The 13,081-nt window shown below is 40.4% G+C and overlaps 1 protein-coding gene across 1 annotated transcript in view; it reads left to right on the top strand.

Annotated features, from left to right (window-relative positions):
• SLC26A7 (solute carrier family 26 member 7) overlaps window positions 1-13,081 on the top strand; it is a 148,140-nt gene that overhangs the window by 47,254 nt on the left and 87,805 nt on the right. The gene's annotated exons all lie outside the window — the stretch shown is intronic.

The raw sequence follows: 13,081 nt of genomic DNA, 5'->3' as shown, positions 1-13,081 counted from the left end.
ATGCAGCGGACACAGCCGTGAGGCAGCTGCAATCCCTGCCACTTCTGGGTGGGGCTCATTTGTCCCTGCAGCAGGGCGGGAGAGCTGATGACACATGTGCAGGGCTCTACCTAGCTCAGCGGTACTTCAGTTCAGTTCAGTTCAGTCGCTGAGTCGTGTCCGACTCTTTGTGACCCCATGAACTGCAGCACGCCAGGCCTCCCTGTCCGTCACCAACACCTGGAGTTCACTCAGACTCACGTCCATCAAGTCAGTGATGCCATCCAGCCATCTCATCCTCTGTCGTCCCCATCTCCTCCTGCCCCCAATCCATCCCAGCATCAGAGTCTTTTCCAATGAGTCAACTCTTTGCATGAGGTGGCCAAGTACTATTGTTTCAGCTTTAGCATCATCCCTTCCAAAGAAATCCCAGGGCTGATCTCCTTCAGAATGGACTGGTTGGATCTCCTTGCAGTCCAAGAGACTCTCAAGATTCTTCTCCAACACCACATTTCAAAAGCATCAATACTTCGGCGCTCAGCTTTCTTCACAGTCCAACTCTCACATCCATACGTGACCACTGGAAAAACCATAGCCTTGACTAGATGGACCTTAGTTGGCAAAGTAATGTCTCTGCTTTTGAATATGCTGTCTAGGTTGGTCATAACTTTTCTTCCAAGGAGTAAGCGTCTTTTAATTTCATGGCTGCAGTCACCATCTGCAGTGATTTTGGAGCCCCCCAAATAAAGTCTGACACTGTTTCCACTGTTTCCCCATCTATTTCCCATGAAGTGATGGGACCAGACGCCATGATCTTCATTTTCTGAATGTTGAGCTTTAAGCCAACTTTTTCACTCTCCTCTTTCACTTTCATCAAGAGGCTTTTTAGTTCCTCTTCACTTTCTGCCATAAGAGTGGCGTCATCTGCATATCTGAGGTTATTGATATTTCTCCCGCAATCTTGATTCCAGCTTGTGCTGCTTCCATCCCAGCATTTCTCATGATGTACTCTGCATAGAAGTTAAATAAGCAAGTCACCACCAAACATGGGTTGGGAGAGCCTGACCTCCATCTTGGTTAATTTGCTCTTTCCTTACATAACTCATAAGAAGTGGCTAGGAGGTGGGCTTAAACGACGAAATTCCAAGCTCCAGATAAAACAAAAGCAGACCAAAGCAGCTGTGCGTTATTGGGTGACTGGCTAAGCTACAACTTTTGGCGACAGCAGGTCTGTGCCAGCAGAAGCCCATCAGCTCTAGGTTGTCTTGACCTCCTGGCTGCTAACAGCATGCTTATCTGTGCATGAACTACAGGTAAAGAAATACATGCTGGTTATAAACTGGTCACCTCAGTCATGTTCACGTTACACAAATAGTCATTCCTCTTTTCACTAGTTGTCTTGAAAGAATCTGGGTAGCCTGATATGAGAACATTTGACCTTTCAGCTTGTTTCTCTGGTGGCAATGTATATAAAATGCTACATTGAAGTGTTTTGTGTATGATTTTTTTTACTTCTTGGAAGGTAAACTGCAAGCTACATTTTCATTACTTAGTAGATCAGACGTTGTAATGTGACTTTTGGGGGTGGGGGTCTTTTGTAAGTTCTTATACTGAAATGGAATCAGATTTAGACACATTTTTAGATGGCTGACTAAATTTGCATCACTCAGTTGGAAGAAGTTGCTAAGCTTTGTGAAGATGGAAAACAGAAAAGTTGCTCTTGCTTTTCAAAGTCACCTATCCCCGTACTATTAAATATCTAGGTTGGAATGATGCTTTGGTTCTTTGCCAAGGTTTCAAAAGTAATGTTGATAGTGCAATATCAAAAATTATTGCAATCTGAGCATTACATTAGGAAATAAATTTTGTATCTTGTATAGGTTACACCGGGACATTTGGAAGGCTGAAAAAGAATCTGATGGTGATAATGTAAACATTAACTTGCCATAGATCATTTAGGTGGGATGTGAAAGAGGAGAGGTGACTGAACTCAGCACAGAGGTACAGAACAGAGGACAAAATAGAGGCCTTGATCATCAGATAAGAGAACCTAGAAGAGAGTCATTTCACACATTTTTGGATTTTTCCTTCTAGGTTCTGATAACTGTTATCTCATTTACTAAAATTACTCAGGCTGGTGAAGGATAAAGAATCTGCTAATTATATTCATTGGAACATAAATTAATATCTAGAGTGTTTGAGACTCTTATACAATGAGCCAGTCACCACCCCTTAGTCTTAGCTCGAACACTCAGATTTCCTGAAAGAATTCAGACTTGGCTGATCAAAATGTGCATTGATTAATTCTAGGAAGAGCAGTGCTTCTGGGCAGTCTGAGGTCACTGTGTGTTGGGTATCTTCCATCTGCCACTACAGTGGCGTCCGTAGTGTTCTCTTCCTGGTGGCTGCCTGATCATGTTCTGCTGTGTGCTGCGTGCTGTGCTCACTCACTCAGTCCTGTCTGACTCTTTGTGACGCCACCAGGCTCCTCTGTTTACGAGATTCTCCAGGCAAGAGTACTGGAAAGGGTTGCCGTGCCCTCCTCCAGGGGACCTTCCTGACCCGGGGCTCAGATCTGCGTCTCCTGGGTCTCCTGCATTGGCAGGCAGATTCTTTACCTCTAGCGCCCCCTGGGACCCCCTATGTCCTAATAATAGAATCTAATTCTCTAGTCTGAAAAGCGAAAATCTCTGTCTCTTTGGTTATATCCCTAGTGAGTAATCTGAAATCATATGTTAATGTTACGCACTCAGTTCTGCCCTCTCAGATTATCGGACAAGCTTCCAATAATTTTTTGTTTTGAATTGTAGTTGATTTACAGTGTTTCAGGTGGAATTCCTTTTCAGATTCTTTTCCATTAAGGTTATATAAGGTATTAAATATAATTCCCTGTGCTATACAGTTGGGCTTCTCAGGTGGCTCAGCAGTAGAGAATCTGCCTGCCAATGCAGGAGACACCTGAGATGGGAGTCTGATCCTTGGAAGGTCCCCTGGAGAAGGAAATGGCAACCCTCTCCAGTATTCTTGCCCGGGAAGTCCCACTGACAGAGGAGCCTGGCAGGCCAGTCAATGGGGTTGCAAAGGGATGGACACAAATGAGCGACCGAGCATACCATACAATAGGTCCTTGTCTGTATATTTTATTTGTAGCAGTTTGTGTCTGTTAATTCCAGATTCCTAATTTATCCCTCACCCTTACCCTCTTTCCATTTTGGAAGCCACAAGTTTGTTTTCTGTGTCAGTGAGTCTGGTTTCTGTTTTGAAATATGTTCATTTCTATTATTACTATATTTGTGGATTCCACAAGTAAGTGATATCACATGATATTTGTCTTTTTCTTTTCGTCTTGAGGGTAGACATAGCCTGATATTTCGCCCTATGCTACATCTGAAATGCAGGGCTCATGCTGCCAGCTCCAGTTAGACTCCGGTGTTTAGGCAATTCTTTCTCTTCTAGCTGAAAACTGTTAACCAGCTTCCTCATGTGAGGGATTCTCCCAGAAGTGTTAAATCCTATTAACATTTTCCACTGGTCCTTTGAGTAGCTCTCCCAGCATTTCTGGGGTCTGCATATTCAAAGGGAGGTTCTGGAATACTGTCATGAACTTATTTCTTTAAAAAAGTGAATAGAATTAGGTCTAAACCACCATTTATCCTAATTCCTTTTACATATAATATTTTATTTTCCATATGTTATTCAAATTTTACCTTTAAATTCATATACTTCTAACAAAACTTTCTTTTAGTGTTATAGCGGTTCCATAGTGAATTTAAAATATTCCGCTTCAGTTATATGTTGGGTAAAACTTAGTTTTTTTCTCTAAGTGAACTTTTAGCTCTGATGATTTTATTAGGGCCCATGCAATCAGGTAGACATTAATTGATCTGTGTTTTTTCCTTTAGAAAGAGGCAGTATAACTAGAACTTTAGAATCAGAGCAGCCTTAAGTCAGATCATGGCTCTACTCTTGACTAAATGACCTTGTAACTTTGACTTCCAGTTGTCTACTTTATGAGTTGGTGATAATAATACCAATTGGGATTCATTCCCAAAATAAACTTCCTGAAATATGGTCAGTTCAGTTCAGTTCAGTTCAGTCGCTCAGTCATGTCCAACTCATTGCCACTACATGAATCACAGCACGCCAGGCCTCCCTGTCCATCACCAACTCCCGGAGTTCACTCAGACTCATGTCCATCGAGTCAGTGATGCCATCCAGCCATCTCATCCTCTGTCATCCCCTTCTCCTCCTGCCCCCAATCCCTCCCAGCATCAAAGTCTTTTCCAATGAGTCAACTCTTTGCATGAGGTGGCCAAGTACTGGAGTTTCAGCTTTAGCATCATTCCTTCCAAAGAAATCCCAGGGCTGATCTCCTTCAGAATGGACTGGTTGGATCTCCTTGCAGTCCAAGGGACTCTCAAGAGTCTTCTCCAACACCACAGTTCAAAAGCATCAATTCTTTGGCACTCAGCCTTCTTCACAGTCCAACTCTCACATCCATACGTGACCACTGGAAAAACCATAGCCTTGACTAGATGGACCTTAGTCAGCAAAGTAGTGTCTCTGCTCTTGAATATATTATCTAGGTTGGTCATAACTTTTCTTCCAAGGAGTAAGCGTCTTTTAATTTCATGGCTGCAGTCACCATCTGCAGTGATTTTGGAGCCCCCCAAAATAAAGTCTGACACTGTTTCCACTGTTTCCCCATCTATTTTCCATGCAGTGATGGGACCGGATGCCATGATCTTCATTTTCTGAATGTTGAGCTTTAAGCCAACTTTTTCACTCTCCTCTTTCACTTTCATCAAGAGGCTTTTTAGTTCCTCTTCACTTTCTGCCATAAGGGTGGTGTCATCTGCATATCTGAGGTTATTGATATTTCTCCCGGCAATCTTGATTCCAGCTTGTATTACTTCCAGTCCGGCATTTCTCATGATGTACTCTGCATGTAAGTTAAATAAGCAGGGTGACAATATACAGCCTTGATGTACTCCTTTTCCTATTTGGAACCAGTCTGTTGTTCCATGTCCAGTTCTAACTGCTGCTTCCTGACCTGCATACAGATTTCTCAACAGGCAGGTTAGGTGGTCTGGTATTCCCATCTCTTTCAGAATTTTCCACAGTTTATTGTGATCCACACAGTCAAACGCTTTGGCATAGTCAATAAAGCAGAAATAGATGTTTTTCTGGAATTCTCTTGCTTTTTCCGTGATCCAGCGGATGTTGGCAATTTGATCTCTGGTTCCTCTGCCTTTTCTAAAACCAGCTTGAACATCAGGAAGTTCACGGTTCACGTATTGCTGAAGCCTGGCTTGGAGAATTTTGAGCATTACTTTACTAGGGTGTGAGATGAGTGTAATTGTGTGGTAGTTTGAGCATTCTTTGGCATTGCCTTTCTTTGGAAGGTATACATTTAATAGAAGTGATTATCTTTGTACTGCTGCTGCTGCTGCTAAGTCGCTTCAGTCGTGTCAGACTCTGTGCGACCCCAGAGACTGCAGCCCACCAGGCTCCCCTGTCCCTGGGATTCTCCAGGCAAGAACACTGGAGTAGGTTGCCATTTCTAGTAGTGAATAGTTAAATATAACAAATTAGAGAGTTTTTAAAAGTGCTATGTAAATAATAGATACTAATCCTTTTCCTCTCTAGAAGACTGTTAATCAGATAAAACAAATTTAAACAATATAACAAAATTATATATTTTTTTGCAACTAACAAATAAAGATGATTCCAAAATTTATAAAACTTATAAAAATACCTGCTATTAATGAGGCTAGTCAGCTGGAGTGGAGAAGGCAATGGCAACCCACTCCAGTACTCTTGCTTTGTACTCAAAATCCCATGGACGGAGGAGCCTGGTGGGCTGCAGTCCATGGGGTCGCTAAGAGTTAGGCACGACTTCACTTTCACTTTCACTTTTCCCTTTCATGCATTGGAGAAGGAAATGGCAACCCACTCCAGTGTTCTTGCCTGGAGAATCCCAGCAACAGAGGAGCCTAGTGGGCTGCTGTCTATGGAGTCGCACAAAGCTGGACACGACTGAAGCGACTTAGCAGCGGCAGCAGCAGCATTCAGCTGGAGTAAAGGAATGCTGTGTTGTTTAGTTTATTTTAAAATATTTCCATCTATTCAGCTCAATTCCCCTAAGCAGTTATAAATCCCTTTAATAAATTATGAACAATTCTGCAGTGTATTTAAAAATAATCAGAAGCAATATTATTGTAAGAGTCACTTCTGTCTTGGGACCGTGGCTCACCAGTTAAATCATTTTATTCCTGTGTTCTCAAAAATGTTTTTCTCTATTTTGTTATATTTGTAATTTTACTTTTTAGACCTCACATGTATATGAAATAATATATAATATAGTATTCATCTTTGTCTGACTTATGTCACTTAACATAATACCCTCCAAATCCATCCATGTTGTTGCAAATAGCAACATTTCATTCTTTTTAATGGCTGAATAGTATCCATATCTTGGCTATTGCAAATAATGTTGCTGTGAACGTTCTGGTACATGTGACTTCTGGAATTAGCATTTTCATTTTTGAGGGATTAATACCCAGGAGTGAACTTACTGGATCATATGGTAGTTCTATTTTTAGAGTTTTTGAGAAGACATCATACTATTTTCCATAGGAGCTGTACCAATTTACATTTCCACTAACGGTGTACTAGGGTTACGTTTTGAGAGATTAAAAAATGAAACTTTGAAGTTTTATACTCATTAGAAGTCAAAATTCTCTAACTGATAAACCAAAATCTAAAGAAAAAGTCTAACTATGTGACTTTTTGAAGCCCAAACACATCTGGAGAAGGCAATAAGAGAGGAAGAAGATTGGTCAAAGCCAAATAAAATTTTTTATCAAATTTAAAATTTCTGATTGATAGTTGGTCCCACTAGAGGGAAAAGTTTAACGATTCTTTTCAATTAAAATTAATTTTTATATTGAGAACTAATGTATCTTTTTATTAGAAGGTTGTTTTCCCCAAAAGGCACAATAAAAGTTACAAAAATTCTTAGCTCATATTAGCACTTGTGAATTTCTTTGAAGTGGTGCCAAGTGTCTCAGCCTGTAGCAGCCTATGATAGATTTGGCAAAGCTGTTTTCATTTGTGACTTTGTATGAGTATCCTTCAATATAATTATGTACAGTTCTGTTCATTAAACCCAAAGCACAAGCCAAGCTTGGCAATATATTCAACTAACTTTTTGGGAAATTTGTATTTTCTTTCTTAAAATTCAGGTTTTCAGAACCAGAAAGCAATTTCATTCCCATTCCCATCCATGAAGTGCAAGCAAAGCATTTTTCTAGTTTCAATAACCCTGAGGGCTATGAAGCAGGAACCAAGAATGTTAACAAAATAGGACAAAAACATCGGAAGGAAATCAGAACCAATGAAATATTTTCTTTTATAGAGAATGAAATCACAATCAAATATGTACAAATAAGAGTCATATGTGGAGAACAAATCTACTTTGAAGACACAGCCCCCCTGAGATTTCTGAATCAAGAACACACTTTGGTGGTTTATGGAAACGCACATTTTCTCCAGTTATTGTGACATTTCTATTGTGACTTTTGAGAACATTCAGTTCACCTTGAAAAATGGACAGAATAAATTGAGGAGGAGAGAAAAGGAATATTCACCTGCAGCTTGAATTCAGTGACACAGGGGATAGAAAATGTTGCAGGTTTAATTTGGATATGAGACAATTATATGGAAGTTAGTAACAAAGATTACCTTAAAATTCTAAATCTTATAAGGCAGGTATTTTAGCAACTCAATTATCTTGGACTAAGCTCTCTATCCTGCACAATTCACCAAAGAAATATATCACCATAAAATGTAGTTGTTTAACTGATTCAAATTAAACTTAGTTTTCTAGAGAAGGGTTGGCTGGATGCCGCTTGGACCTTGGCGTGCTTGGCTGTGAGTTTGGGCCAAGTGAGTTTTGTGCTCCTGTGTTGTCTCTGGTTGATTAACATACCATACTTCCTCTACATCATATTTTGTTTGGAGATTTACTGTATCACTTACAGCAGTAGTTTCCTGGGATAAATTCCCAATGTGAGATGCAGTTAGTGATCAGAAATTTGCATATAAAATGATGTAAAGAATAATAGAATGTTGTAATTTTTTCTTCCTTTTGGAGTTATGTTTGTATTCATGAAAACACAGACTGGGGTTGAGCTTTAAACTTAATATCAGTCTTGTTTTCCTATTAATGTGTGCTACTTTGGGAAGTAGAGGAATTAGGGGAGCTTGATTTTAACAACAACTATTCTAAGTTATTTAATGATATAATGATATGTACACAAAGTTTATAGGTGACATTACATTCTTAAGAACAAAGAGAACTTGTACCAACATCAATTTTAGAATTATTATAGATGGCTTTAATGATCCCTGAGTAGGAATCTAGATTTGTTTAGAGGTAGATTTAAAATATAATCAAGTTAGAAGCAAGTTGGGGCAGAGAGAGGGTATTCCTGGGAAATTGTGGCTCATGTTTTAAAACTCCAAGGATGTGAAAGCTACTTTAAAAAACAAAAACCAAGGCTGGCAGCAGACTTCAGTCTCCTCACCTGCAAAGTGGGAGAATCAGACTAAATATGAAGCTTCAAAACCAGAAATACTCAACAGAATAATCCACACATGGATGGGGATAGATTAGCATGCATCTTTGATTCAAGAATTGCTATAACAGATTTATTCAACAGATGTTGATTGACTACTTCATAGGCGATAAGGATGCAGCTGTGAAGTGACACCCCTTTCCCACGGCTGCTGCTGCTGCTGCTGCTAAGTCGCTTCAGTCGTGTCTGACTGTGCGACCCCATAGATGGCAGCCCACTAGGCTCCTCTGTCCCTGGGATTCTCTAGGCAAGAGTCCTGAAGTGGGTTGCCATTGCCTTCTCCACCTTTCCCATGGAGTTTTATTGAAATGCTGAGAGGGAGGATGTGAAATAGGATAGGAGGAGACAAACTGTTGAACAAGATAATCTCAGATAGTGTTAATGAAGCAAACCAGGCAGTGTAATTGAAGGCAGATAATGTGATAAAGAAGTAAGTATGCTCACTTTGTATTAATTGGGAAAGTAAACGAATCACTGCATATAAGGTGGCTAGTCTAGCACCTGGAAATGTTAGTTCTCCAACTCTTCTCAAAAGTGCTGAAATTTAAAAAATTCCACCCATTTTTTTCCCACCCCAGTCTACCCTCAAACCATATGTTTGTGGTAAATGAAAGTGGAAGTCGCTCAGTCATGTCCAACTCTTTACAACTCCATGGACTATACAGTCCATGAAATTCTCCAGGCCAGAAAACTGGAGTGGGTAGTCTTTCCCTTCTTCAGGGGATTTTCCTGACCCAGAAATCTAACTGAGATCTCCCACATTGCAGGCGGATTCTTCACCTACTGAGCTATCAGGGAAACCCATGTTTGTCATAGGGGTAATATAAAAGTGTCTTTCAATTTGAGGTGGTGAAAAGGAATTAGAGTGATTGCACTGTACAGACACAAGTACACTTTCACCAAATGTGTATATATTAAAAAAAAAAAAAGTCATGGTTCCCTCTTCTCACAGTTTTTGCATTCAGGTAGGAAGGCTTTGTTTCTTTTCTTTGACTGATGTGATCCTGCTGCTGAAGAGCTTGTTTGCTGAGAAGCAGCCAGGTGCCATTGAATACCACCACTAACCAGGATCAAAGATTCCACGTTCCATGATAGTCTCTCTTTCAAAATGTGGCATCTCCTTTCCACACATCCTATGGGGAAAAAGGAAACACCAGGGAAGTATGGAAAAATTGTTTCCTGAATTGAAAGAAGAGAGTAGTGTGGGAGGCATTGGTAAAATGGTGAATGTGTTGATCAGAGAACCTGTGTTGGTCTTGACTCTCACTCACAAGTCAACTCACCTGGGATAGATAAGTTACAGATCTTTGCAACCTTGGCTTCTACATCTGTAGAAATTCTTAAAGATGTGGGAATACCAGACCACCTTACCTGCCTCCTGAAAAACTGTATGCAGGTTAAGAAGCAACATTTAGAAGCGGACAAGAACAATGGGCTGGTTCAAGATCAGGAAAGGAGTACATCTAAGCTATATATTCTTACCCTGCTTATTCAGCTTATATGCAGAGTACATCAGGCAAAATGCTGGGGTATATGAAGCTCAAGCTGGAATCAAGATTGCTGAGAGAAATACCAATCACCTTAGATATCTAGATGATACCACCCTAATGGCAGAAAGCAAAAAGGAACTAAAGAGCCTCTTGATGAAGGTGAAACAGGACAGCGAAAAAGCTGGCTCAAAACTCAACTTTCCAAAAAATGAAGGTCATGGCATCTGGTCCCATCATTTCATGGCAAATAGATAGAGAAACAGTGAAAACAGTGGCAGACTTTATGTTCTTGGGCTACAAAATCACTGTGATAGTGACTGCAGTCATAAAATTAAAAGATACTTGCTCCTTGGAAGAAAAGCCTTGACCAACCTGGACAGCATATTCAAAAGCAGACACATCACTTTGCCAACAAAGGTCCATGTAATGAAAGCAATTGTTTTTCCAGTAGTCACGCATGGGTGTGAGAGTTGGACTATAAAGAGAGCTGAGTGCTGAAGAATTGATCCTTTTGAACTGTGGTGCTGGAGAAGATCTTGAGATTCCCTTGGACAGCAATGAGATCAAACCAGTCAATCCTAAAGGAAATCAACCCTGAATACTCATTGGAAGAACTGATGCTGAAGTTGAAGCTCCAATACTTTGACCACCTGATGCAAAGAGCCTCCGTTTTGGAAAAGACCCCGATGCTGGGAAAGATTGAAGGCAGGAGGAGAAGGGGATGACAGAGGATGAGATGGTTGGATGGCATTACCAATTCAATGGACATGAGTTTGTGCAAACTCCGGGAGACAGTGAGGGATGGGGAAACCTGGTGTGCTGCAGTCCATGGGGTTGCAAAGAGTTGGACACGACTGACCAACAGAACAACAAGAATGAGTTACACTCAACTGGTTGATTTCTAAGGTCCTTCTAGCTCTGACAAATGTCTTCTTAATACTGCCTTTGTTAGGCACTATAGCCGAAAGCCTTACCAGAGCTATTTGCCACACTTATTTGTCTGTGATAGATATTTAGTCAGCTGTCTGTCTCTCTTAATGGTACAAAACTGTTGCTTAAAGAAATTATTGATTCACTCGTTTATGGCTGTGCTGGGTCTTCCCTGCTTTGCATGGGCTCTCTCTAGTTGCAAGCGGGGCTGCTCTTGCAGTGCTCTGACTTCTCGTTGCGGTGGCTTCTCTTGTTACATACTGAGCTCTCAGGGAAGCCATAAAGGGAATTCCAAAGATAAATACTGTGAGTCCCTTTGTTTTCTGTATTGCTAGGGCTGCCATGACAAACTGGGTGACTTAAAAAATTGAAATGTATGTTTCCCAATTCTCAAGGCTGGAAGTGAAAGGTCCGGGTGTCTTAGGACTAGTTTGCTCTGAGGCCTCTTTTTCACTTGTGTATAAGCATCCTCCTGCCTGTTCGCATGGAAGGACCTCTGTGCGTGTGCATTCCTGGTGTCTCTCTGTCTGTCTTCATCTCTTCTTTTTATAAAGACACTGGTCAGATTGGATAGGGGCCCACCCTAAAGGGATCATTTTAATTTAATTACCTTTTTAAAGGCCCATCTGGTTGGATGGCATCACCAACCCAATGGGCATGACTTGAGCAAGCTCCAAGAGATAGAGAAGAACAGGGAAGCCTGGCATATGCAGTCCATGGGGTCATGAAGAGTTGGACAGGACTTAGGGAGTGAACAACAACAAGTGTTCATAGTGAGAAAAGAGGAATATGAGTTCTTTCTCTCCATGTTATTATGCTTATTCAGAGTAAAAGCTATTCCTATTTACATTTGTTACTATTACCATATTAAATGAAAGCTTTTATTAATTCAGTAATATTTATAGAGTGCCTGATATCTGCCAGATACTATTTTAGGACTTGAGACTCCATCATTGAAAAAAAAAAAAGTATTAAGAATGGCAAAATCAGATAAAGACACATTATAAAGTAATGTATATGTATAAATGTGTTTGTGTGTGTAAATGTCTGTTAAGTGCTTCAGCAAAATCTTCTTGCTAAAGAAAATAATGAAAAATAGTATATATATATGATTGATAGGCTATTTCATTCTTTGAAATATCTCAAAATTGATTTGTTTATGTGTACCAATGTATTTTTTATTTCATGCCAAATTATATTAAATGGACAGTTTAAAGAATTACTAGTATTATAGTCTCAAAGTGAGCTTAACTCATATTTTACAAAACAGATTGGCTTGGTTCTGATGAAATAGTTTACTTATTTATCCATACATACATGAACTATCTTTGCTTCTCTGAGGTCTCAGTTCAGTTCAGTTCAGTCACTCAGTCATGTCCGACTCTTTGTGACCCCATGAACCGTAGTACACCAGGCCTCCCTGTCCAAAACCAACTCCCAGAGCCTACCCAAACCCATGTCCATTGAGTCTGTGATGTCATCCAACCATCTCATCCACTGTTGTCCCCTTCTCCTCCTGCCCTTAATCTGGGAAAGCCCAGCATCAGGGTCTTTTCAAATGAGTCAGCTCTTCGCATCAGGTGGCCAAGGTATTGGACTTTCAGCTTTGACATCAGTCCTTCCAATGAACACCCAGGACTGATTTCCTTTAGGATGGACTGGTTGGATCTCCTTGCAGTCCAAGGGACTCTCAAAAGTCTTCTCCAACACCGCAGTTCAAAACCATTAATTCTTCAGTGTTCTGCTTTCTTTATAGTCCAACTCTCACATCCATACATGACTACTGGAAAAACCATAGCTTTGACTAGACGGGCCTTTGTCAGCAAAATAATGTCTCTGCTTTTTAATATGCTGTCTAGGTTGGTCATAGCTTTTCTTCCAAAGAGCGAGTGTCTCTAGGCAAGAATAAAGCAGATTCTTTACTGCTGAGCCACCAGGGAAGCCCTTAACAGAGCCTATAGTTATTTGAGAGCCCTTATTTGCTCTTAATAGTGAATCTGCATGTAGCTAATGAGTTTTAGATCTCTGCCCATTAAAGTG

This window comes from Oryx dammah, unplaced genomic scaffold (genome assembly GCF_014754425.2).
Source record: "Oryx dammah isolate SB20612 unplaced genomic scaffold, SCBI_Odam_1.1 HiC_scaffold_19, whole genome shotgun sequence".
Taxonomy (NCBI): domain Eukaryota; kingdom Metazoa; phylum Chordata; class Mammalia; order Artiodactyla; family Bovidae; genus Oryx; species Oryx dammah.
The sequence above is the reverse complement of the archived record's forward strand: the minus strand, read 5'-3'. Positions and strand labels throughout refer to the sequence as shown.